The following is a 27,660-nucleotide window of genomic DNA, read 5'->3' as shown; positions in this document are numbered from 1 at the left end:
CCTAATGTATTATACTCCTGTTACAGCCAGAGCTGCAGTCACTGTTCAGATCTTACCAAATGTATTGTACTCAAGTTACACCCAGAGCTGCAGTCACTGTTCTGCTCTTATCTAATGTATTGTACGCAAGTTACACCCAGAGCTGCAGTCACTGTTCTGCTGTTACCTAATGTACTCCTGTTACACCCAGAGCTGCAGTCACTGTTCTGCTCTTACCAAATGTATTGTACTCAAGTTACACCCAGAGCTGCAGTCACTGTTCTGCTGTTACCTAATGTACTCCTGTTACACCCAGAGCTGCAGTTACTGTTCTGCTGTTACCTAATGTACTCCTGTTACACCCAGAGCTGCAGTCACTGTTCTGCTGTTGCCTAATGTAGTGTACTCCAGTTACACCCAGATCTGCAGTCACTGTTCTGCTGTTACCTAATGTAGTGTACTCCAGTTACACCCAGGGCTACTGTCACTGTTCTGCTGTTATCTAATGTATTGTACTCCAGTTACTCCTAGAGCTGCAGTTACTGTTCTGCTTTTACCTAATGTATTGTAGTCCAGTTACACCCAGAGCTGCAGTCACCGTTCTGCTCTTACCTAATGTATTATACTCCTGTTACAGCCAGAGCTGCAGTCACTGTTCAGATCTTACCAAATGTATTGTACTCAAGTTACACCTAGAGCTGTAGTCACCGTTCTGCTCTTACCTAATGTATTATACTCCTGTTACAGTCAGAGCTGCAGTCACTGTTCAGATCTTACCAAATGTATTGTACTCAAGTTACACCCAGAGCTGCAGTCACTGTTCTGTTTTTACCTAATATACTCCTGTTACACCCAGAGCTGCTGTCACTGTTCTGCTGTTATCTAATGTATTGTACTCCAGTTACTCCCAGAGCTGCAGTCACTGTTCTGGTTTTACCTAATGTATTGTAGTCTAGTTACACCCAGAGCTGCAGTCACCATTCTGCTCTTACCTAATGCATTATATTCCTGTTACAGCCAGAGCTGCAGTCACTGTTCAGATCTTACCAAATGTATTGTACTCAAGCTACACCCAGAGCTGCAGTCACTGTTCAGATCTTACCTAATGTATTGTAGTCCAGTTACACCCAGAGCTGCAGTCACTGTTCTGCTCTTACCTAATGTATTATACTCCTGTTACAGCCAGAGCTGCAGTCACTGTTCAGAGCTTACCTAATGTATTGTACTCCAGTTACACCCAGAGCTGCAGTCACTTTTCTGCTGTTACCTAATGTATTGTACGCAAGTTACGCCCAGAGCTGCAGTCACTGTTCTGCTGTTACCTAATGTAGTGTACTCCAGTTACACCCAGAGCTGCAGTCACTTTTCTGCTGTTACCTAATGTATTGTACGCAAGTTACACACAGAGCTGCAGTCACTGTTCTGCTGTTACCTAATGTACTCCTGTTACACCCAGAGCTGCAGTCACTGTTCTGCTGTTGCCTAATGTAGTGTACTCCAGTTACACCCAGATCTGCAGTCACTGTTCTGCTGTTACCTAATGTAGTGTACTCCAGTTACACCCAGGGCTACTGTCACTGTTCTGCTGTTATCTAATGTATTGTACTCCAGTTACTCCCAGAGCTGCAGTTACTGTTCTGCTTTTACCTAATGTATTGTAGTCCAGTTACACCCAGAGCTGCAGTCACCGTTCTGCTCTTACCTAATGTATTATACTCCTGTTACAGCCAGAGCTGCAGTCACTGTTCAGATCTTACCAAATGTATTGTACTCAAGTTACACCCAGAGCTGCAGTCACTGTTCTGTTTTTACCTAATATACTCCTGTTACACCCAGAGCTGCTGTCCCTGTTCTGCTGTTATCTAATGTATTGTACTCCAGTTACTCCCAGAGCTGCAGTCACTGTTCTGGTTTTACCTAATGTATTGTAGTCTAGTTACACCCAGAGCTGCAGTCACCATTCTGCTCTTACCTAATGCATTATATTCCTGTTACAGCCAGAGCTGCATTCACTGTTCAGATCTTACCAAATGTATTGTACTCAAGCTACACCCAGAGCTGCAGTCACTGTTCAGATCTTACCTAATGTATTGTAGTCCAGTTACACCCAGAGCTGCAGTCACTGTTCTGCTCTTACCTAATGTATTATACTCCTGTTACAGCCAGAGCTGCAGTCACTGTTCAGAGCTTACCTAATGTATTGTACTCCAGTTACACCCAGAGCTGCAGTCACTTTTCTGCTGTTACCTAATGTATTGTACGCAAGTTACGCCCAGAGCTGCAGTCACTGTTCTGCTGTTACCTAATGTAGTGTACTCCAGTTACACCCAGAGCTGCATTCACTTTTCTGCTGTTACCTAATGTATTGTACGCAAGTTACACCCAGAGCTGCAGTCACTGTTCTGGTCTTACCTAATGTATTATACTCCTGTTACAGCCAGAGCTGCAGTCACTGTTCAGAGCTTACCTAATGTATTGTACTCCAGTTACACCCAGAGCTGCAGTCACTTTTCTGCTGTTACCTAATGTATTGTACGCAAGTTACGCCCAGAGCTGCAGTCACTGTTCTGCTGTTACCTAATGTATTGTACTTCAGTTACACCCAGAGCTGCAGTCACTTTTCTGCTGTTACCTAATGTATTGTACTCTAGAATATGTACAGGACTGTGCCTGTGTAATGAGCGACGCAGCAGTGATGCCTTTAACGGCTGTAATGTGCCTGTACAATAAGCGATGCAGCCGTGTTACCGCGACGACTAAGCAACTGTCGCTGATTGGTCGCGGCAGTTAGGCCGCGACCAATCAGCAAGGCAGGATTTCCATTACAGACAGACAGACAGAATTAGACAATTATATAGTAGATTGCTGTGATCTTATTGAGTGACAGTTGTGATGTCAAAGAATGATTCTCTTCTCATTGAGTGTCTTCTCTGATCTCCTTGATGGACTTCGCTTCTGTTATGTCATTGAGTGACTGCTCTTATCTCATTAATCAATTGTTATGATGTCATTGAGCGATTGCTGTGATCTTATTGCCCGATCTCTCTGATCTCTTTGATGGACTGTTGTGATCTCAGTGTTTGACAGCTGTGATGTCATTGAATGACTGGTCTCTTCTAATTGTGTGATTGCTCTGATCTCATTGAGTGACAGCTCTGTTGATCGACTCCTCACGTTCCTTGGTATTCTCTGATATCACTATGAGTAACTTCCTTGTATATCACGTCCCCGGTTTTCGGGGTCGCACATTGCTCGGTGCTGTGTATCTTCCATATGGGGGAACAGCTCTGCTGGGAAGTGTGTGACATCTGTCATCTCTGACATTACAGAGTAACAAGTTAATAATAACCCAATAAATTACCCGCTGCAAAATGATCCTGACGGAGTTGTGCAAAGTGAGACACACTTTTTTTTTTTACACCAGATACTTTTCAAAGAAGGAAAAAATGCTACAAAAACTGATCAGCAGTGTGGATTTCCCTTAGAAATGAATTGGAAGAGCGCTTTTGCAGTATTTATTTAGGATGATCTTGGAATGTATCAATTCCGAAGTTACCTTCAAAATACTTTGCGTGAACCTGATCATGGGCCATATGCCATGTTCACACAGAGATTGTTCGAAGAGTTTTATCCTGATGGAATCCGCTCCAAATTTGGCACCGTCGAATCAAAAAAACCACAAGAAAATACGTCAAGGAATAAACTCTTCCAAAACTTTTTAGGGTATGAGCACTTGACATTTTCTTCAAGCAGGTTGATCCGCCAAGTTTTTCAAGAGGAAGACTCATCAGAAAACACTTTTTGTTTTGAAATGTCTTTTTTAGCTTTTTTTTTTTTCTTTTGGGTCGATTCTTGAGCACTTATTTCAGCAATTTTGACTACTGGCGGTTTTTTTTTTTTTTGCTTGTTCTCAGTGTTTTTTTGTGTCTTTTTTTTTAATGGTGTTTTCTATACAATTGTTTTTTTACTCCATTTAACAATGAAGAAAGAAACCGCTAGATGTTTTTCAAGCAAAATGCACAAAAAGACACCTGGCCGTCTTCATTGTGTCTTTTTAGACTTTCCATTGTCTTGTATTGTAAAGTACAGAACGTCTTCAGAGTGGATGATGCCAAAAAGAATGGTCGGGTCACTTTCTTTGTAACCGCTTGCTGTCTTTGGAAACCTGAAACGGCTAAAAGACTTAACGTATGAACATGGAGTCATTTTTACATAGAAATGACATGTTCATTTGTTTGAGTGTTTCGCCAGTGCTTTTTCAGGCGGGATCTTTCTGAAATAGTCTCGTCGAACTTTTCGGCCTCAAAAAACTGTATGTCAAAATAGCCTTAGACTTCTGTAGTGCAGCTAACGATATGACTATCATTACAACCCTCAGGAGTTGTCACCCAGCTTTCTAAAACTTCTGCATGGAAAATATTCTTAAATAGAGGTATATATGCCCTTGATTCTGTTTTTCTGGCACATTTTTTGGGATGGACAGCTGGATAACAACCACCACTTTCACTTACAGGCCTCTTGGGAAAAGTTTTTGGTTCATACGGCACAGTTCTTTACCCTGTGTGTTTTGTTTCAAAGTTATCTCAAGAATTCCCCTCCATAATACGCTTATGAGCTGCGAGCGAAGCAATGTCGTATCTCATGACTCTATAATGTGCCATTCATACGCTCTTCATAGATGTTCTCTGCTGGGCAGATCTGCTTTCTAGGGATTTAATACTTGTGCACATACCATGACAAATTGATTGGATTAAGTCTGCCCTGTATACACGGGATATAGTGTGCACCCCAAGTTCTAGTGTACAAGATACAGTCCTCGTAGAATCGATTGGCCATGCCGGCCAATGGGATATGTATAGGAAAGATGTATATCTTTGTACCGTGTTAGCCAGTAGATAGAAAAATATTCAGAGCGGAGAGTCCTCAGTGGTTGATACCTTTTAATGGTTAAATGAAAAGATGGTAAGTTGGTAACACATTGCAAGCTTTCCAGACTACTCGGGTCTCTTCATCAGGCAGAGACTAATACAAAATATGTGATTCTTCAGATGTTCTATTAGTCTTTGCCTGATGAAGAGACCTGAGTAGTCTCAAAAGTTTGCAAAATGTGTTACCATCTTTTCAGTTAGCCATTAAAAGGTATCAACCACTGAGGACTCTCAATGGGATATGTATGGATTCTCCACGAAAAAGTGAATGTTTATGGCTGCTTAGGCTGTGTGCACACGCTGTGGATTCTGCTGCGGATTCATCCGCGCGGATTTTGCAAAATCCGCAGAAAAATCTGCAGGTTAAAAGACCTGCGGTTTATCTGCGGATTGCTCTGCGGTTTTGCCCTGCGATTTATCATCTGCACAATGGAGGAGATGGTAAACCGCTGCGGAATCCGCAGAAAGAATTGACATGCAATTCTTTCTGCGAATTTGAAACCGCAGCAAAATCCGCGCGGAAAATTCCGCAGCGTCTGCACAGCGGTTTTTCATTCCCATAGGGAATAATGGTACTGTACACCACAGCAAAAGCTGCTGCGGATCCGCAGGGCCAAATCCGCTGCGGATCCGCAGCAGAATCCGCAGCGTGTGCACACAGCCTAACTATAGATATGATTTACATGAGGGTCAGTTTGTTCAGGTCTTCTTAGGCAGTTGTGCAGCCTATGGCCTTGTGCTCATGGCCATATTTTCGGTTTGAGTGCGATCCAACAAAACATATGATCACACTCTGACCAATGTTATTCTCTAGGGCCATATACTGTACATGTCAGATTTTTTGCTCAGACCAAATCAGACAGAAGAAAAAAATCGATACATGCCAGTGTTTGATCCGATATTTGGATCGCACTTGGCCATGCAAGTCAATGAGTATGAGGAAATCATCAGGCTACACTCGGATGACATCTGAGTGCAGTCCGATTTCCGCAGCCTCGCAGAATGGAGGAGATGGTGACATTTTTTTTCTCCATCTTCTCATCCATGAGAATCATACAACATTATGATCAAGCTCTGATCAAAGTGTGATATGCATAATCGCCCCAATTCTCTTGGATGACAGACTATACTCTCGAGTGACACTAGCCTGACCGTAAAGAAACTATTTAAGACACTACTTCCCCTCTTCTTTTTTTTTTTTTTTTTTAATGCATTCCTCTTTTTATTTTCAACACCTGCATCAAAATCCTGAACTTGTGTCCTCACCCTAAGGCCGGGGTCACACTGGCGAGGAATACGGGCGAGTGAGAGGCGCTAAAAGCACGCATTAGACACGGACCAATGATTCTCTATGGGGTCCCTCGCACCAGCCGTATATTTCTCATCCGTATTCTACGCTCCGTGCCACTCGCAGCATGCTGCGATTGTCAGCGTACTACGCCCGTAGTACGCCAATGGAAGTCTATGGGTGCGCAAAAAATACGGATTACACACGGACCACACGTGACTTGCGAGAAATACGCACCCGGTGTCTTAGCAAAGCCGGCAATTCAGGGCGCTATACAGTAAACTCACTGACAGGTTTAATAAAGAAACGAAAGAATAGATATAGACACATAGAATATATATATATATATATATATATATATATATGTATTCTATGTGTCTTTATCTATTCTTTGGTTTCTGTTATAAACCCTGTCATAGGGCTCCATTATATGTCCATTTTGCAAGGCGGCGAGAAAATCTCGCCATACGGATTGCATACGGATGCTGACATGCGCAAAATACGTGGCCAGGGTAGCCTTAGGGTATGTTCACACAACATTTTTTTTTTGCAAAGCATTTTCTGAGCAGGCCTATTCTGGAAAAACTCTGAAAAATGCTTTAAAGAACCTGTCTTTTGATCTCCAGGTAACACAACTTGCTGTGCATATAATATAGTGCATGAAATAGTAAATTCCCACCACTATGTTTTGGTTTGTGGCATTTTTTTTGGGGGGGAGCGGGTGGTGGAGGTGAAATAAAGACAAAAAAAAGTCAGACACCCCCCCCCCCCAAAAAAAAAAAAATATGCCACAAACCAAAATATAGTGGTGGGAATTTACTATATATGACAGATAAGTTACTAAAAAAAGTGACAGATTTCGGCACAACAAATTTGAATTTTTTTTTTCACTGGTGACTGAGGATTAGATGAAGTTTTTAAAAAAACAAATTTTTGTCCCAATCTTATTTATTGTAACATCTAATTGTGAAGAATAAAGTAAAATCAAAAAACGTCTCAAAAACTCTGCGTAAAGTGTATGATCGCGGAGAAGTTGACGACACGGTATATAAGTGCGTCAGCGCCGTCACGTGCCCTCTGACGACCCTTATGAAGTCATAGCGCTGTTTTCGTGATTGTGAGGTTCCCGGTGTCGCCTGCCAATAGGGTGTGTGCACACGGTGCGGATTCTGCTGCGGATGTGCAGCGGATTTGGCCCTGCGGAACCGCAGCAGAACTGCAGGTGATGTACAGTACCATTCTAGCCTATGGAAAATTGAAACCGCTGTGCAGACGGTGCGGATTTTTCCGCGCGGTTTTTGCTGCGGTTTCAAATTCGCAGAAAGAATTGACATGTCATTCTTTTGTGCAGATTCCGCAGCGGTTTACTATCTCCTCCATTGTAGAGATTGTAAACCGCAGGGTAATCCGCGCAGAAAAATCAGCGGGTGAATCCGTACCGTGTGCACACAGCCTAAGTGCGATAACGACAGAGACTTTCTGTAGACTTTGAGTCATGGTAGGGAGTGGCTCACAGATATTCACACATGTATGATATAGGGCGATGATACAACACGGAATCTGTGCGGAGGGGCTCGCGTTTCCTTTTTGGGATCTCTCTCTATCCAGGTGATTCAGAACGACACAGTTATCTGCTGCTGATTCAGGTGAGCATCGCTGCGTCAGCCACAAAGGCTTCCTACAGATATCACTCACACAAGTCACAATTTCCCATATTGCTCAGTATCACTTTTCTTAGTTTTACTCTTTTATTTGTATCCGTGCACATTACCGCTTTTCTTGCTGTTGTTTTTTTTTTTTTTATATATCTGGTCCTTTTTTATTTGTATCCGTGCACATTAGCACTTTTCTTATTTTGTTTTTTATATACTCTTTTATTTGTATCCATGCACATTAGCACTTTTCTTGTTTTGTTTTTTATATACTCTTTTATTTGTATCCATGCACATTAGCACTTTTCTTATTTTGTTTTTTATATACTCTTTTATTTGTATCCATGCACATTAGCACTTTCCTTGTTTTTTTTTTTTTTTTTTATATATCTGGTCCTTTTTTATTTGTATCCGTGCACATTAGCACTTTTCTTATTTTGTTTTTTATATACTCTTTTATTTGTATCCATGCACATTAGCACTTTTCTTGTTTTGTTCTTTGTTTTTATATATCTGGTCCTTTTTTATTTGTATCCTTGCACAGTATCGCGTCTCCTTTTCATGTAATGGTAGGAACTCTCGCATTTGTGGTACAAGCTGATTACAATCTATGCACAGCTCTCCGGAAATATGTTGTCACTGTCTAAGGAAGCGGAAGTAAAATAATAAACCGCGACTTCTCGAAAGGAGAAAGCAAAGTGTAACATTCAGCCACGTTCACATGTATGTGAAAAGCTGCCGATTTTCCATCAGGATTTTGACGTGAAAAATCGACAAGTAGCAACAGTGGATGGGAGTTTAAGTCCCATCCACGCACTGCAGAATTTTTTTTTTTCTTCCCGCTGTTTTTCGTTTTGTTTTGCATAAAAATTGTGGTCTTAGATCGAGCTCAATGAAAAACTCCAAATCTGTTTTTTCTTATAGATTTTTCTGCTGATTAGTTGTAAAATCCACAATAATAAAAAAAAAAAAGGACCTAAAATGATGAAAATTAATAAACATGACACTCAACTCTTCTGCCGTATTTTACCATTCTAGCAGGGTTCCCTTTCCGGTCTCATTGCGCCTCTGTCTTCTGTGGTGATGCGCCGTCTCATGCGACCCCTCCAATAACCAAGAAGCTGAAGCACTTTTTTCTTGATATATTTGCCTTTTCAGTTGGATACAGGAAAGTAGTCTACTATCTACGGAAAAAAAAGTGCAAGCGGATTCCATTTGAATTCTCAAGGTCAATTTTCCCTGTGTGAGTCCTGATTCACTGCAAAAGTCTATGGCAGGGAGGAGTGGGCAGCTGGATCAGGAGTTGAAGATGGAATGATTTCTGCAAAGAGCAGAGAAAAGAGAAGAATTAAATGGGTAGAAAGGCAAAATGAGCAATTGTAATTGCACAGTGCTATATAATATGACGAGACGAGAGCAATATATAAAGAGGAGAAAACCTTTGATGGGAGGAGGAGAGCTTCTTTAAGTTTGAAAGTTATTCCTTATCCACTGACAGCACTCACCTCGCTCTGGCAGTCCCATAGAAAATGAGTGGAAATAACCATTTAAAGGGGTGTTGTTAAGTTTGAAAGTAATCCACAGAATAGGGGATCATCTTCCAATTGCTGGTGGTTTGATCCCCACGGTCCACCCATTGATCCTGAGAACCAGGTCTCTGAAGAGCCCCGGCGGAATGGAGCAGTTGTCCATAATGAGTGCTACCGCTTCATTCATACCTAATGGGAGCGCCAGAGATTGCAGAGCACAGCGTTCGGCTGATCTTCGGCATTCCCATGTGAATGAATGGAACCGCATTGCTCATGAATGAACATTGCTTCATTCAGCCAAAGCTTTTCAGACCTCCGGTTTTCAGGATCGCTGGGGGGGGGCCATGGCAGTCAGACCACCAGCAATCAGAAAGTTGTCCCCTATCCCATGGATTACTTCCAAACTTGAGAACACCCCTTTAAAGGGTCATTTTCATTCATTCTCTATGGGACTGCCAGAGATTGCTGCCAAAACACCATGCCGACGGGGCATTTCAGAGCCCCATTCTCAGAGTCAGTGGATCCCAATGATCGGACTGGACGCCCCCCAATCTCTTTAAGAGCAACAGTCTCCCCACATTTCTGACCTTTGCTGACTAATCAAATGGAAAGCTGCACAGTCACTACAAATCTGCATCCATAAAGGGAGGCTCAGTGTGACTGTATGTGCCTAGGGTTAACAGTAACACAGCAAGACTTATGAGGCCACGTCAGATGGATGATGTGGTGAGGACTGTCTAAATTTAGGGATTAGGCACCAACTTTTCTGCCATTAATATTGTCTTATTCATCCAGAATTCACTATTAACCTCCCACAGACTCATCCGTCCTCGTTGCAGAGGACACCAGGGCTCGTTACATACGCTGGGATATTAATAAGTGACTGCACTTTTTTTTATAGCCCATGTGCGCAGGAAGTGCGGTATAACGTCACGCCACATGTATCTGTTGCTCATTACCCGGCGTCCGCGCCCACGCAAACAAAAATGTATTGAAACGTTGTATCCCGATATTCATGTTATATTCATTCGGCGTCTTAATGGAACAACTAAGTGTAAATAATAAATGCATAAATACAAGTTTAATTTCTATAATCATACCTCCATAAAATGACACTGGCTGATAACAGAGAGCGGTAGATCGCAATAATCTGTTTGATAGTCAGCTTTTCCTGAAACGACTGATAACAGCGAACAATAGACTATTGTAAATGGCGGTCATGTATTGTTGGTTAATGCATTGTATGGGCGAAATCTAATCCAATGTTTTCCGCCTGTCTCCAAAATTGATAACCCCAAGTATGATATGAACTCTAGCGCCCCCTATTGGAAGTAGCAATCCTACAAGTCAATATCGACCCTTTAACGAGCCTTGCGACATGACTAAGGATAAAAGCCGAATCAGGATCACAATTTGCAGACACAGAGGTTCGGGGTATAAACCCCAAGTATATAAATATAAGAGGGCAAATGCAGTAAGAAAAGCGAATCGGGATATTCAGATTGGGATGGAGTTCCCTTTTACAGTGGGGAAAAAAAGTATTTAGTCAGTCAGCAATAGTGCAAGTTCCACCACTTAAAAAGATGAGAGGCGTCTGTAATTTACATCATAGGTAGACCTCAACTATGGGAGACAAACTGAGAAAAAAAAATCCAGAAAATCACATTGTCTGTATTTTTTTCATTTTATTTGCATATTATGGTGGAAAATAAGTATTTGGTCAGAAACAAAATTTCATCTCAATACTTTGTGATATATCCTTTGTTGGCAATGACAGAGGTCAAACGTTTTCTGTAAGTCTTCACAAGGTTGCCACACACTGTTGTTGGTATGTTGGCCCATTCCTCCATGCAGATCTCCTCTAGAGCAGTGATGTTTTTGGCTTTTCGCTTGGCAACACGGACTTTCAACTCCCTCCAAAGGTTTTCTATAGGGTTGAGATCTGGAGACTGGCTAGGCCACTCCAGGACCTTGAAATGCTTCTTACGAAGCCACTCCTTCGTTGCCCTGGCGGTGTGCTTTGGATCATTGTCATGTTGAAAGACCCAGCCACGTTTCATCTTCAATGTCCTTGCTGATGGAAGGAGGTTTGCACTCAAAATCTCACGATACATGGCCCCATTCATTCTTTCATGTACCCGGATCAGTCGTCCTGGCCCCTTTGCAGAGAAACAGCCCCAAAGCATGATGTTTCCACCACCATGCTTTACAGTAGGTATGGTGTTTGATGGATGCAACTCAGTATTCTTTTTCCTCCAAACACGACAAGTTGTGTTTCTACCAAACAGTTCCAGTTTGGTTTCATCAGACCATAGGACATTCTCCCAAAACTCCTCTGGATCATCCAAATGCTCTCTAGCAAACTTCAGACGGGCCCGGACATGTACAGGCTTAAGCAGTGGGACACGTCTGGCACTGCAGGATCTGAGTCCATGGTGGCGTAGTGTGTTACTTATGGTAGGCCTTGTTACATTGGTCCCAGCTCTCTGCAGTTCATTCACTAGGTCCCCCCGCGTGGTTCTGGGATTTTTGCTCACCGTTCTTGTGATCATTCTGACCCCACGGGGTGGGATTTTGCGTGGAGCACCAGATCGAGGGAGATTATCAGTGGTCTTGTATGTCTTCCATTTTCTAATTATTGCTCTCACAGTTGATTTCTTCACTCCAAGCTGGTTGGCTATTGCAGATTCAGTCTTCCCAGCCTGGTGCAGGGCTACAATTTTGTTTCTGGTGTCCTTTGACAGCTCTTTGGTCTTCACCATAGTGGAGTTTGGAGTCAGACTGTTTGAGGGTGTGCACAGGTGTCTTTTTATACTGATTACAAGTTTAAACAGGTGCCATTACTACAGGTAATGAGTGGAGGAAAGAGGAGACTCTTAAAGAAGAAGTTACAGGTCTGTGAGAGCCAGAAATCTTGATTGCTTGTTTCTGACCAAATACTTATTTTCCACCATAATATGCAAATAAAATGAAAAAAAAACAGACAATGTGATTTTCTGGATTTTTTTTTCTCAGTTTGTCTCCCATAGTTGAGGTCTACCTATGATGTAAATTACAGACGCCTCTCATCTTTTTAAGTGGTGGAACTTGCACTATTGCTGACTGACTAAATACTTTTTTTCCTCACTGTAAGTCCTTCTGTTAGTGCAGTAATATATCTGACTAGCATTGAATTGGGAACATTTTTGGGGTTTTTTCACACTCAGACCCCATGGACCGGACTGACTGATATTTTTATAGTAGCAGTTCTGGCATTTAATAACTGAGGACTGTACCCTTCAGCCGCCACTGACCTCACAGGATGAGACACGTCCACCACAAAGCAATGACGCCCTGTAATTCTTAGCTGAGCCCGATTTCTGCTGTCTGTGCCACATCTGCAACATAACCGCAATATCTGTTACATAGAAATGCAGAAAGTGAATCCATGTAATAATAGAAAAAACACCATGTATCACAACTCTGCACCGGTACAGCTCCATACTCACAGGACTTATGAGTGCTCTTATAGTAGTTATATTCTTGAGTGTAGTATTATAGTAGTTATATTCTTATACATAGGAGCAGTATTATAGTAGTTATATTCTTGTACATAGGAGCAGTATTATAGTAGTTATATTCTTGTACATAGGGGGCAGTATTATAGTAGTTATATTCTTGTACATAGGAGCAGTATTATAGTAGTTATATTCTTGTACATAGGGGGCAGTATTATAGTAGTTATATTCTTGTACATAGGAGCAGTATTATAGTAGTTATATTCTTGTACATAGGGGGCAGTATTATAGTAGTTATATTCTTGTATATAGGGGCAGTATTATAGTAGTTATATTCTTGTACATAGGGAGCAGTATTATAGTAGTTATATTCTTGTACATAGAGGCAGTATTATAGTAGTTATATTCTTGTACATAGGAGCAGTATTATAGTAGTTATATTCTTGTACATAGTGGAGCAGTATTATAGTAGTTATATTCTTGTATATAGGGGCAGTATTATAGTAGTTATATTCTTGTACATAGGGGGCAGTATTATAGTAGTTATATTCTTGTACATAGGATCAGTAATATAGTAGTTATATTCTTGTACATAGGAGCAGTATTATAGTAGTTATATTCTTGTACATAGGGGGCAGTATTATAGTAGTTATATTCTTGTACATAGGAGCAGTATTATAGTAGTTATATTCTTGTACATAGGGGGCAGTATTATAGTAGTTATATTCCTGTACATAGGGGGCAGTATTATAGTAGTTATATTCTTGTACATAGGAGCAGTATTATAGTAGTTATATTCTTGTACATAGGGGGCAGTATTATAGTAGTTATATTCTTGTACATAGGAGCAGTATTATAGTAGTTATATTCTTGTACATAGGGGCAGTATTATAGTAGTTATATTCCTGTACATAGGAGCAGTATTATAGTAGTTATATTCTTGTACATAGGGGGCAGTATTATAGTAGTTATATTCTTGTATATAAGTGTAGTATTATAGTAGTTATATTCTTATACATAGGAGCAGTATTATAGTAGTTATATTCTTGTACATAGGGGGCAGTATTATAGTAGTTATATTCTTGTACATAGGGGGCAGTATTATAGTAGTTATATTCTTGTACATAGGGGGCAGTATTATAGTAGTTATATTCTTGTACATAGGGGGCAGTATTATAGTAGTTATATTCTTGTACATAGGAGCAGTATTATAGTAGTTATATTCTTGTACATAGGGGGCAGTATTACAGTAGTTATATTCTTGTACATAGGAGGCAGTATTATAGTAGTTATATTCTTGTACATAGGAGCAGTATTATAGTAGTTATATTCTTGTACATAGGGGGCAGTATTACAGTAGTTATATTCTTGTACATAGGAGGCAGTATTATAGTAGTTATATTCTTGTACATAGGAGCAGTATTATAGTAGTTATATTCTTGTACATAGGAGCAGTATTATAGTAGTTATATTCTTGTACATAGGAGCAGTATTATAGTAGTTATATTCTTGTACATAGGGGACAGTATTATAGTAGTTATATTCTTGTACATAGGAGCAGTATTATAGTAGTTATATTCTTGTACATAGGAGCAGTATTATAGTAGTTATATTCTTGTACATAGGGGGCAGTATTATAGTAGTTATATTCTTGTACATAGGGGGCAGTATTATAGTAGTTATATTCTTGAACATAGGGGGCAGTATTATAGTAGTTATATTCTTGTACATAGGGGGCAGTATTATAGTAGTTATATTCTTGTACATAGAGGCAGTATTATAGTAGTTATATTCTTGTACATAGGGGCAGTATTATAGTAGTTATATTCTTGTAAACAACTGGATTTGTGAACCAGATATGAGCAGTAATCACTTTAATTTCCCTCCTCACGTAGGACCGTACTGCATTACTCAGCTATAATAGAGGAAATCTCTTTGCTTGGAAAAAAGATTATACATAGTATCTGCAGGTTTAGATTTCTCTTGTGATGCAGTTGTCAGGATTTGCAGAGTGAACACACTGCAGCAGATTTACTAATCCTGTGCGATATTCAGACACTGCACATTTAGACTAGTGGCTGTTAAAATGTACCAAATTTATCACAGTGACTCTTGAAAAATGTGGCACATCGTATTAAAGATATTGGACCTAAACTTTACACCTCTTCTGGGCTAGCTTGGTTTTTTGTAACCACATTTAGGTGGAGGGTTTTTTTGCCAAAATTTGAGGTTGTCTAGAATACTTAATCAGCAGCAGCACGGTGGCTCAGTGGTTAGCCTGGGTTCGAATCCCACCAAGGCCAACATCTGCAAGGAGTTTGTATGTTCTCCCTGTGTTTGCGTGGGTTTCCTCCTGGTACTCCGTTTTCCTCCCACACTCCAAAGACATACTGATAGGGAATTTAGATTGTGAGCCCCATCAGGGACAGTGATGAAAATGTGTGCAAACTGTAAAGTGCTGCGGAATATGTTTGCACTATATAAAAATAAAGATTCTTATTTATTATTATTATTACTTAATCTTTCCCCATTGTTCTCTGTATTTTGACCAGTCCCTAAGGGAAATGCACATTGCACATTTTGTAACACTAGCAGTGATATCTCTACCTTATCTCTGGCTTTAGCCAGCAGTAATACTAGACTGAGAGTTGGAAGCAAGGAAGGAACTTTAGACCTGAGCAGGTAAATATTAAGAATGGAGGACAATGTTGCTGCGCCTGTCTGTCCCTATATAATAAGAAAGCTCCCGAGCTGTTTACCCTGTTAGGCCGGAGTCACACTAGAGAGAGATATGGACGAGTGCTATGCGAGAAAAAATCGCTTAGCTCTTGTCCCAATGATAACCTATAGGGCAGCCTCCCATCATGCGATTTTTTTTTTTTTTTTTCTCGCCCGTATTATTCGTGCGGGTAAAATCGCAGTATGCTGCGATTTGCACCGTATTATGCCTGAGACTCACCAGTGCAAGTCTATGGGTGCGAGAAAAAAACGGATTACACACTGACCATCAGTGTGACCTGCGAGAAATACGCACCCGGTGTCCTTTAGAAAAGCCGGCAATTCAGTGCGCGATACAGTAAAATCACACTGACAGGTTAAACTCGAATAGGTAGAATACATGTATAAACATAGTATAGGTATATATCTATAATATAACACTGTAAGCGTCACTCTGTCCGAAGCCTTTATAGACTGCGCAAGCGTGACGCTCCTGCGCAGTGTGGCTCCAGACAGAATGAGACATCCAGCGGTGAGAAGTGTGTATGGCGCCCGGAGATGGCGGTATGCGGATATACCGTGATCTCGGGCACCATACATACATACTTACCTGACCGGGAGGAGCGTTGCTGCGGCGCTTCTCTTCAGGCGGAGAGCAGGGCAGCAGTGCGGTCAGAGTCGCGCATGCGCATAGCGCGATCCGGCGTCATTTTACTGAAGACACATTTGCAGTGTGTCTTCAGAAATATGGCGCTGGACAGCGCTATGGGCATGCGCGTACTCTGGCACTAGACTCCTCCCCCGGCCTCCAGCAGAACGTGACAGCACTGGAGCACAGGAAAGAAGGGTGAGTATAAATGTTTTTTTTTGTATGTGTATAGTTTAATAGGGGTGAGGGGACCATGCATACCAGGAAAGGGGAGTGAGGGGACCACGCATACCACGAAAGGGGGGTGAGGGAACCACGCATACCAGGAAAGGGGGGTGAGGGGATCACGCATACCAGGATTGGGGGTGAGAGGACCATGCATACCAGGATTGGGAATGAGGAGACCATGCATACCAGGATTGGGGGGTGATGGGACCATGCATACCAAGATTGGGGGGTGAGGGGACCATGCATACCACGAAAGGGGGGTGAGGGGACCATGCATACCACGAAAGGGGAGTGAGGGGACCATGCATACCACGAAAAGAGGGGGAGGGGACCATGCATACCAGGATGAGGAATAGGGTCCCATGCTTACCAGGATTGGGGGGGGGTGAGGGTATGAGGGTGCCATGCTTACCAGGGTAGGGATGAGGGGTGCCTTGCACACCAGGATAGGAGGGGGCAGCACATACCAGGATGGGAGACCATATACCAATAAAAATGCTCGCCACTCGGGCGTAGAACGGATTCATAGCTAATATATATACACATACACACAGTGTCTTGCGAAAGTATTCGGACCCTGGAACTTTTCAACCTTTTCCCACATATCATGCTTCAAACATAAAGATACCAAATGTAAATTTTTGGTGAAGGATCAACAACAAGTGGGACACAATTGTGAAGCTGAACGAAATTTATTGGTTATTTTAAATTTTTGTGGAAATTCAAAAACTGAAAAGTGGGGCGTGCAATATTATTCGGCCCCTTTACTTTCAGTGCAGCAAACTCACTCCAGAAGTTCACTGTGGATCTCTGAATGATCCAATGTTGTCCTAAATGACTAATAATGATAAATATAATACACGTGTGTAATCAAGTCTCTGTATAAATGCACCTGCTCTGTGGTAGTCTCAGGGTTCTGTTTGAAGGACAGAGAGCATCATGAAGATCAAGGAACACAACAGGCAGGTCCGTGATACTGTTGTGGAGAAGTTTAAAGCCGGATTTGGATGCGAAATGATTTCCAAAACTTTAAACATCCCAAGGAGCACTGTGCAAGCAATCATATTGAAATGGAAGGAGTATCATACCACTGCAAATCTACAGAGACCCGGCCGTCCCTCTAAACTTTCATCTCAAACAAGGAGAAGACTGATCAGAGATGCAGCCAAGAGGCCCATGATCACTCTGGATGAACTGCAGAGATCTACAGCTGAGGTGGGACAGTCTGTCCATAGGACAACAATCAGTCATACACTGCACAAATCTGGCCTTTATGGAAGAGTGGCAAGAAGAAAGCCATTTCTCAAAGATATCCATAAAAAGTGTTGTTTAAAGTTTGCAACAAGCCACCTGGGAGACACACCAACCATGTGGAAGAAGGTGTTCTTGCCAGATGGAACCAAAATCGAACTTTTTGGCAACAATGCTAAACGATATGTTTGGCATAAAGGCAACACAGCTCATCACCATCCCCACTATCAAACATGGTGGTAGCAGCATCATGGTTTGGGTCTGCTTTTCTTCAGCAGGGACAGGGAAGCTGGTTAAAATTGATGGGAAGATGGATGGAGCCAAATACAGGACCATTGTTGAAGAAAACCTGTTGGAGTCTGCAAAAGACCTGAGACTGGGACGGAGATTTGTCTTACAACAAGACAATGATCCCAAACATGAAGCAAATACTACAATGGAATGGTTCACAAATAAACGTATCCAGATGTTAGAATGGCCAAGTCAAAGTCCAGATCTGAATCCAATCGAGAATCTCTGGAAAGAGCTGAAAACTGCTGTTCACAAACGATCTGCATCAAACCTCACTGAGCTCGAGCTGTTTTCCAAGGAAGAATGGGCAAGAATTTCAGTCTCTCGATGTAAAAAACTGATAGAGACATACCCCAAGCGACTTGCAGCTGTAATCGCTGCAAACGGTGGCGCAACAAAGTATTAAGTTACAGGGGCCGAATAATATTGCCCGTCCCACTTTTCAGTTTTTGACTCCACAAAAAATTAAAATTACCAATAAATTTCGTTCAACTTCACAATTGTGTCCCACTTGTTGTTGATTCTTCACCAAAAATTTACATTTGGTATCTTTATGTTTGAAGCATGATATGTGGGGAAAGGTTGAAAAGTTTCAGGGGGCCGAATACTTTAGTAAGGCACTGTATATCTTATATATAAAGCTCAAGTGTGTGTATGTGTGTGTGTATGTCCGGGATTGGCATCCGCACCGTCGCAGCTACAGCCACAAAATTTGGCACAGTCACACGTCTGGGCCCCGAGAGCGTCCTAGGCCATGTTGTGAGGCGAAATTTTAACCCCGCGTGTTCCAATTCACCAAACAATTTTGCCACTATCTACATAATGGGGAAAAAGTGTGTATAAAGCCCCGCCCCTCATTATGATGTCATAATGGTTGCCATGGTGACGCTGATGTCATCATAGGTTGCAAGCCACGCCGCTCATTATGATGTCATAATGGTTGACTATGGGATGGAGGATGTGTGATGGGTATATGGGCACTGGACTATGGGATGGAGGATATGTATGACGGGTATATGGCCACGGGACTATGGGATGGAGGATGTGTGATAGGTATATGGGCACTGGACTCTGGGATGGAGGATATATGGGCACGGGACTATGGGATGGAGGATATCTATGACGGGTATGATGGGCATGGGACTATGGGATGGAGGATATGTGTGACGGGTATATGGGCATGGGACTATGAGATGGAGGATATGGATGATGGGTATATGGGCACTGGACTATGGGATGGAGGATGTGTGATGGGTATATGGGCACTGGACTATGGGATGGAGGATATTTATGACGGGTATATGGACACGGGACTATGGGATGGCGGATGTATGATGGGTATATGGGGACGGGACTATGGGATGGAGGATATGTATTATGGGTATATGGGCATGGGACTATGAGATGGAGGATGTGTGATGGGTATATCGGCACTCGACTATGCGATGGAGGATATGTATGATGGGTATATGGGCACGGGCCTATGGGATCGTGGATATGTATGATGGGTATATGGGCACGGGACTATGGGATGGAGGATAATTATAATTTGCTATAACTAATCACAATTAGTTACTATGCTCAGGCAGCGCCGGGCTCTTCAGCTAGTGTATGTGTGTGTGTACATAGTATATTTATATTTCATAGAGATATAGATAGCAGAATAGGTGATAATTCAATTGTCGGCATCTATAAAATCATTACAGAACCTGACAGGATACGAGACATGGTTTACATACAGTAAACCATTGCATATCCGTTAGATTTATATATGTCCCTCACTAATAATGTAAGTAGTGTGTGTGTAAAATTTTGGGACTGTAGGTGTTAAATTAAAGGATTAATTCATGGAAAAAAATGGTGTAGGATCCCTCGCAATTTTCTCCACCAGAGAGGGAAAGTCAATGACTGAGGGCAGATATTAATAGCCTAGAGAGGGACCATGGTTATTGGCCCTTCCTGGCTAAAAAAAAATCTGCCCCCAGCCACTCCAGAAAAGGCGCATATATAAGATGCGCCAAGTCTGGTGCTTAACCTCTCTCTTCCCACTGCTTTGTAGCAGAGGCATATGGGGTAATAAGGGGTTAATGTCACCTTGCTATTGTAAGGTGACATTAAGCCTGGTGAATAATGGAGAGTTGTCAATAAGACTCCTATCCATTATTAATCCACTAGTATGAAAGGGTTAAAAAAAACACTTACATTAAGAATAAAGCGTTTTAAATAAATAATCACACATTTTTGCCACCTTTAACTCCCAATCCAATCAAAGCCCTTGTTCTCCTGTAAAAAGAAAAAACAAAATAAAAAAGCAACAATATCCCATACCTGTCCGCTGTACAGTCAAGTCCCATACTGCAATCCATCTGAAGGGGTTAAATAATTTACAACCGGGAGTGGTGCTAATGCTGCTGCCCTGGCTGTAAACCACTGTGGAATGACTGAGAAGCTGCCTGCACAGCCTCCCCACCTGACCGGATATTAACTCATTAGCATGGGAAAGTTTCTGAACATTTTCCCACACTGTCAGTTCACCGCGGGTAAGGCAGGGAGTGTGCGCAGCGTCTGTGATGTCAGCAGTAGTTACTAAGGCTGCGCAGACTCCCTGCCTGACCTGAGGTGCACTGACGGCGTGGGAAAATGTTCAGAAACTTTCCCACGCTAATGGGTTCATGTCCGGGCAGGCGGGGAGGCTGTGCAGGCAGCTTCTCAGTCATTCCGCAGTGGTTTACAACCAGGGCTGCAGCATTAGCACCGCTTCTGGTTGTAAACTATTTAATCCCTTGAGATGGATTGCAGCGTGGGACATGACTGTATGGCGGACAGGTATGGGATATTGTTGCTTTTTTACTTTGGACTTTTTACAGGAGAACAAGGGCTTTGATTGGATTGGGAGTTAAATAAAGATGGCAAAAATGTGTGTTTATTTAATTAAAACTCTTTATTCCTAATGTGTGTTTTTTTTAACCCTTTCATACTATTGGTTTAATAACGGATAGGTGTCTTATTGACACCTCTCCATTATATTATTCACCAGTCTTATTGTCACCTTACAATAGCAAGAGGCTAAGTGCCGGAATTGGGGTGGCTGGGGGCAGATTTTTTTTTAGCCGGGGGGGAGGCAATAGCCATGGTCCCTCTCTAGGCTATTAATATCTGCCCTCAGTCACTGGTTTCTCCTCTCTGGCGGAGAAAATTGCGCAGGAGCTCACACCATTTTTTTCCGTGAATTAATCCTTTAATTTAACACCTACAGCTCCAAAATTTTACACACACACTACTTACATTATTAGTGAGGGACATGTATAAATATAATAAATACGCAATGGTTTACTGTATGTAAACCAGGTCTCGTATCCTGTCGGGTTCTGTAATGATTTTACAGAAGCTGGCAATTGAATTATTGGCTATTCTGCTATCTAACTCTGTATGAAATATATATATATGTGTGTGTGTCTCACTGATATATATTGTATATAACTGTATTTTTTTTCACGTATATTTGAACCCATGGACCCATTATATGTCCATTTTGGAAGCTGGCGAGAAAATCTCGCCATACGGATGTCACACGGATGCTTACATGCGAGAAAATCGCATCCTCGCATTGCACACGGATGACATACGGATCACTGTTCAGGGAACATTTCTGCAATTCCCGTCCGAGTAAAACGGACCATATTTTTATACGTTGTGTGTGACTCCAGCCTTAGTCAGAGATAAGATGGGGTTTTGCGACAGGAGGCGGCTGTCAGATGGGATCTCATGTATTATTATTTATCGCATTCAGGTTTATGGCAATAAAATGACAGATTCGTCTTCTTCCAGACAGTAATTGGCGTTTAGCCTCAAACATTGATGGAGACGAAACGTTTGTCCTGGCTGATCATACGGCCATTTACTGAAATTTTCCTTTCATCATAAAGAAACGCGGGTGATGTCAACGTGTTGGGCTGCCTGTGTGCACTATATGGAGGCTCAATCATTTTGTAGGTTCACTTTTGGACTGTTCTGCGCACTCTATTTGGAAAATGAAACGTAAAGGGGTAATGGCATCTGTGAGACTGATGGTGTATCAGTACGGTATGTCAAACAGATGAGGGTCCCACTTCTGGCATCTGCTTGTTTTGTAAGGATGGGGCCATAAAATAGTATTGAGAGAGCTGCACTGTCTAATCGTGACAGTATGCGCCTGTGCTCCATCCTCAAGACACATGCAGATCCCAAAGGTAGGACCCTCATCTAGCAAGTCGTATGGATATATCATTAATGTCCCAGTTGGGACAACTTATCTGACCATGATATCATGAAAAGTTCTGCAACTTTCTAATATATTTTGGCTTTCAATTCCACAGAAATATCTACTTGCCTTCAGAGAATAGAAATATTGTTGCTTACATCCAGAAGTTGGAAGACCCAATTCTTCTCGCTGCGGATGGTTGTTACTAATACCCAGTCTAATATTATGAGCCGGTCTCCTAATTGATATATTGTAGCGGATGCGAGAAAAACTGTATTGCTGTTGTCATACTTTTTAAGAACCTCATCCTAAGCATGTTCATCCTCCCTACCTTCCCCCAGTGGAAGTGTATGAGTGAGTGTGCTGGGACAAGGTGTTATCTGAGCATGCTCTTGTCCTAATCAAGTATTTTATCTGAGCACGGTCGCCCATCACTAGTAGGGAGAAGTAATTTGGCTTTATCTATCATGACACAGAAAGCGCCAAGATGGTGGATCTGAAGGTTAATATTTTATGCTGGCGTTGCCCTATAACCCATCTCTCCTTATCTCCTAATTTCTTGTACCCAGTAGACCATAATCTCATCCACGGTGAACACAGGGGTTGATCCAGTTCTCTTCTCTGTGGGGAGATCTTCGTGCATTGGATCTGAACATACTTTAGGTGGAGTTTTAGACTATCTCAGTGTAGCCAAGATATGAAGAGCACAAATTAATGGTTTGGCGTTTTTAGATAGGTGCCCCAGGACCGGATGCTCTCAACTGACCCAATCTATATGCAGAGTTTCCAATCTTGGACATCAAGCAGATATATCTGATCTCGTGAGAAATTTCCGATCTTGTTTATTTCACTTTTCACGTGTTGCCATTTAACTTGGCTCAATCAATTCCTTTAAGGCACATTATGATATACAGTATGTAAGGGATAGGATCGCTGTAATTAGTCACCATCTACTTTCATAGGGTTGGTCACAGCAGTCGCCTTCTCCCATTTGTAAGGTCCTTGGAATGTTATGAGAATTTTACTGCATTCATTGTTTCTCGTGGCATTGTCATTCCTCCATCGGGCATGATAACAGTATCAGGGGTTTGTTCTATCCTGTAAAGAATATTTGTTACCATCCACAGAATAGAAGATAAATGTCTGATTACCGGTGGTCTGGCTACTGAGATCCTTGCAGATCACAAGAATAACGGTTCCAAATTCCTCTGCGTGAATGGAGCTTGTGCTTCCATAGACCATCAATGGTGCAGTGGATCCCCGTTCTCAGGCTCGTTGGCTCCTTTGGCTACATGATATCTTTTAATGATGGGAATAGCCCTTTAATGAATGCAGTCCCACTGACAACCAGTAGATCTGATGCTGCCATCTTCCCTAATCTTCATATTTAGCTTACGACCAAACCTAAAATAAAAACTAAATGAGAAAATACCCAGCAGTAAGTAAATAGCAATAGTGCATGATAATAACATAGGATACTTAATAAACATTTTTTTGATCAAAAAAACTTAAGTCATCCCACCACGTCACGGTGACCCTACTCAGGATGGTCCCATCCTATATCATTAAAACCTTACCATATCTCAAATGACATAAATATGAATAAGGACAGAGCATTCAGTTTTTATCTTAGGTTATGTCTATTTAATGGCCAGTGTGAACCTGCCCCTACACATTGCATGCACACCAACTTATCTTCCAGTTCATCTCTTTAGGTTTCTTTTTGGGTTTTTGCACGCTGTGCATATAAGGGTGTGGCCTCCCTTTTCTTTGAGCTAGACATTACGTTGACTGGGTGTCCATTATTCGGGTCTCGGTCCTGTTCAGCCTTTATTCACATTTACGTCATTCGACATATAATAAAGTTTCAATGCTAGAGACAGTATTGGACGGTCCCGATTTAGGGTCGCCGTGACGTGGTGGGATGGCTTTTACGTTTTTGATCAAATCAATGTTGGCTAAGTACCCTATGTTATTTTCATGCACTGTTGCTATTGACTTACTGCAGGATATTTGCTCACTTTGTTTTTATCTTAGGTTTTGTCTGTATAGTTGCCAATGTGAACAAGTGCCTACATGCTGCATGCATACAAACTTATAGTCAAGTTTCTTTCTTTCTCTTTTTTCATATTTAGCTTAAGGTTAAGTTTTTGGTTAGTTTTTTCTCTGCATGGGATTTATAGAAAACTTATGCCCACTCATGCAACATCAAAAACTCACCAAATATTCATTGTGGGAACGTAGCCTAATAACTCAGAGCTGCATTCACAATTATACTGGGTAGCTATTGAAACAGTCAGTAAGCTTGTAAACAGCTCAGCCCTAATAATATAATTGAGTTTCTATCAAGCAAGATTGTAGAGGAAAACTTGTGCTTCCTTCATCAGATGCTTGTACTGTAACTGGTGTAAAGACAACACTTACAAGATTGTTAACCATGAGAGAAAGCTCTGAGCAGACACTGAACAAGCAGAGGAGTCTGGGAGATTTCCTCTCTCCTACCTACTGAACAACTGAGCAGGATAAGTAATGTAATGTATGTACACAGTGACTGCACAAGCAGAATAGTGAGTGCAGCTCTGGGGGTATAATACAGGATGTAACTCAGGATCAGTAATGTAATGTATGTACACAGTGACTGCACCAGCAGAATAGTGAGTGCAGCTCTGGGTTACAATACAGGTTGTAACTCAGGATCAGTAATGTAATGTATGTACACAGTGACTGCACCAGCAGAATAGTGAGTGCAGCTCTGGGGGTATAATACAGGATGTAACTCAGGATCAGTAATGTAATGTATATACACAGTGACTGGATCAGCAGAATACTGAGTACAGCTGTGGAGTATAATACACGATGTAACTCAGGATCAGTACAGGATCAGTAATGTAATGTATGTACACAGTGACTGCACCAGCAGAATAGTGAGTGCAGCTCTGGGGTATAATAAGGATGTAACTCAGGATCAGTAATGTAATGTATGTACACAGTGACTGCACCAGCAGAATAGTGAGTGCAGCTCTGGGGGTATAATACAGGATGTAACTCAGGATCAGTAATGTAATGTATGTACACAGTGACTGCACCAGCAGAATAGTGAGTGCAGCTCTGGGTTACAATACAGGTTGTAACTCAGGATCAGTAATGTAATGTATGTACACAGTGACTGCACCAGCAGAATAGTGAGTGCAGCTCTGGGGTATAATAAGGATGTAGCTCAGGATCAGTAATGTAATGTATGTACACAATGACTGCACCAGCAGAATAGTGAGTGCAGCTCTGGAGTATAATACAGGATCAGTACAGGATCAGTAATGTAATGTATGTACACAGTGACTGCACCAGCAGAATAGTGAGTGCAGCTCTGAGGTATAATACAGGATGTAACTCAGGATCAGTAATGTAATGTATGTACACAGTGACTGAGCCAGCAGAATAGTGAGTGCAGCTCTGGGGTATAATACAGGATGTAACTCAGGATCAGTAATGTAATGTATGTACACAGTGACTGCACCAGCAGAATAGTGAGTGCAGCTCTGGGGTATAATACAGGATGTAATCAGGATCAGTACAGGAACAGTAATGTAATTTTGTTTATGTTTTGCAGATTATTAAAGTTTAGCATTTTTCTGTTGCTCAGCTTCACTGTCGGTGCCAATCTGAACAACGCCTGGCATTTATACCATGTTGTTTAAAATTACAGTTGCAACCTTGGGCATGTTCGTTCAGAATGTTATGACCTAAGAGTGGCTTTGTAATATATAGATTAAGGAGCAAAACTGCCAATTAAGTGAAGAAGCTGCTAGAATTTGCATTGCTGAAAAATACCAACCTCAGCTGTGCTCAGCCTGTGCCAGATCATTGCGTTACACCCTGAGGATGCAGAGAGTCATTTATGTCAGCCACTCACATGGCATTAGATAGTCATGTGAATCTGGGAATCCAATGTCTTTAAATGTTAATTGTTTGTTGCTGTGGGGGAAGTGAATTGAAACACTTGGCTGCTTTCTTCCAGAAACAGCACCACTCTAGTCCGCTGGTTGGGTATGGTATTGCAGCTCAGTGCTATTCACTTTGTTGGGTCCTAGCTGGTATACTACACACAACCACCTCTTGCATTCTGTTAATAAAAGTAGAAGCTCCAAATAAAATATTGAAGAATACTTTGTATCATAATGCGTTTATGGATATTTCTGTATATCTTTGTGGCTACGGCTGCAACATCTGGTAAGGCATTTATTTTATTTTTAAAGGTTGGGAATGAAGAGTCAGTATCACATGAAGAGATTTATTTCAGTTTCACTGCATCCACACTACACACCCAGCGCACACTGGGATCCTCCTATATTCTTTCCATCCCATCCCTCCCTGGAGTAATTAGTAGGATGATGAAAGGCTGCACACAGGCCAGTTCACACAGTAAAAGCTCATATAGAAGCCTCGTTACTGATTACTCAACATCTGCGCAGCGGCATCTGAGACGCGTCGTAGTGTGCACAATTAGCCGTCCTGCCTTATAAAATGGAAGAATGTAAAATTATATTGTGCAGGAAATTCCTGGGAAGACTCCATAATGACGGCGGCCCTGGGCTGACTCCTGACTAATAAATAGGAAACTAATCACATTTTTAATGCCCCAGAGCACGAGGCAATGTTGTAAACCTGTGCAACCTGTGATTTCAATTTTTTAAAGGGAATCCGTCAGCAGGTTTTTGCCATATAATCTGAGAGCAGCGTGTTGTAGGGACGGAGACCAACGATGTGTCACTTACTAGGCTGTGTGTTGCTGCTTCAATAAAATCAGTGTTTCATCAGCAGGAGATAATCAGTACAGGACTAGTTGTTTTGTGCCTCCTAGTCCTGTTGCTCTGTATAACCCCACCCCTATCACTGATTGGCAGCTTTCCCTCAGTGCACAGAAAGCTGCCAATCAGCGGTGTGGGCGGGGTTATACAGGGCTCTGCATCTGAGCACTGCTACATTTTCATTAGGGAAAACAGTGATTTTATCGAAATGGCAGCATACAGACCAGTAAGTGAATTATCACTGGAATCAGGTTCTTCTGCCCTCTATTATGCAGCTGTCAGATTACATTTAAAAAATCTAGTTACAGATTCCCTTTAAGGGGATATGTCATCAGGATAGATAATATTAAAGGCATTGCCTAGTTTTGGGAATTAGTTGACCCTAAATTTTGCAAGGAAGCTATTGGCCAGTTTAAGGATCAAGCATGTGGGATTTTTATACCCAATTGTTATAACTAATAATTTGTAGTCTCACCAGCAGGATCGGCTTTTTTTCTTCTTCCAGAGACCCATATATGACAAAGGAATAACTAGGCTAAATGTATAATGACAAGCCAAGAATCCTTTAAAAGAACACACTAAAAGTCCTTTTATACTTCTCGATC

General features: G+C 41.7%; 1 protein-coding gene and 1 long non-coding RNA gene across 8 annotated transcripts in view; one reads left to right on the top strand and one right to left on the bottom strand.

The window, feature by feature from the left end:
• MICAL2 (microtubule associated monooxygenase, calponin and LIM domain containing 2) overlaps nt 1–27,660 on the top strand; it is a 318,733-nt gene that overhangs the window by 28,659 nt on the left and 262,414 nt on the right. The gene's annotated exons all lie outside the window — the stretch shown is intronic.
• Nucleotides 8,975–26,214, bottom strand: LOC141092319 (uncharacterized). 2 transcript variants are annotated; one of them, XR_012232763.1, is made up of 3 exons: nt 26,083–26,214; nt 12,670–12,753; nt 8,975–9,168 (listed from the first exon to the last, which is right to left on the bottom strand). It is a non-coding gene; the product is annotated as an uncharacterized lncRNA (long non-coding RNA). The 2 variants fall into 2 exon arrangements; XR_012232762.1 differs by having other exon boundaries at nt 12,670–12,773; nt 26,083–26,171.

Source organism: Dendrobates tinctorius, unplaced genomic scaffold (genome assembly GCF_039654945.1).
Source record: "Dendrobates tinctorius isolate UK_male_01 unplaced genomic scaffold, ASM3965494v1 ptg000059l, whole genome shotgun sequence".
Taxonomy (NCBI): Eukaryota; Metazoa; Chordata; class Amphibia; order Anura; family Dendrobatidae; genus Dendrobates; species Dendrobates tinctorius.
Note: the sequence above shows the minus strand (reverse complement) of the source record. Positions and strands in the feature narration are given on the sequence as shown.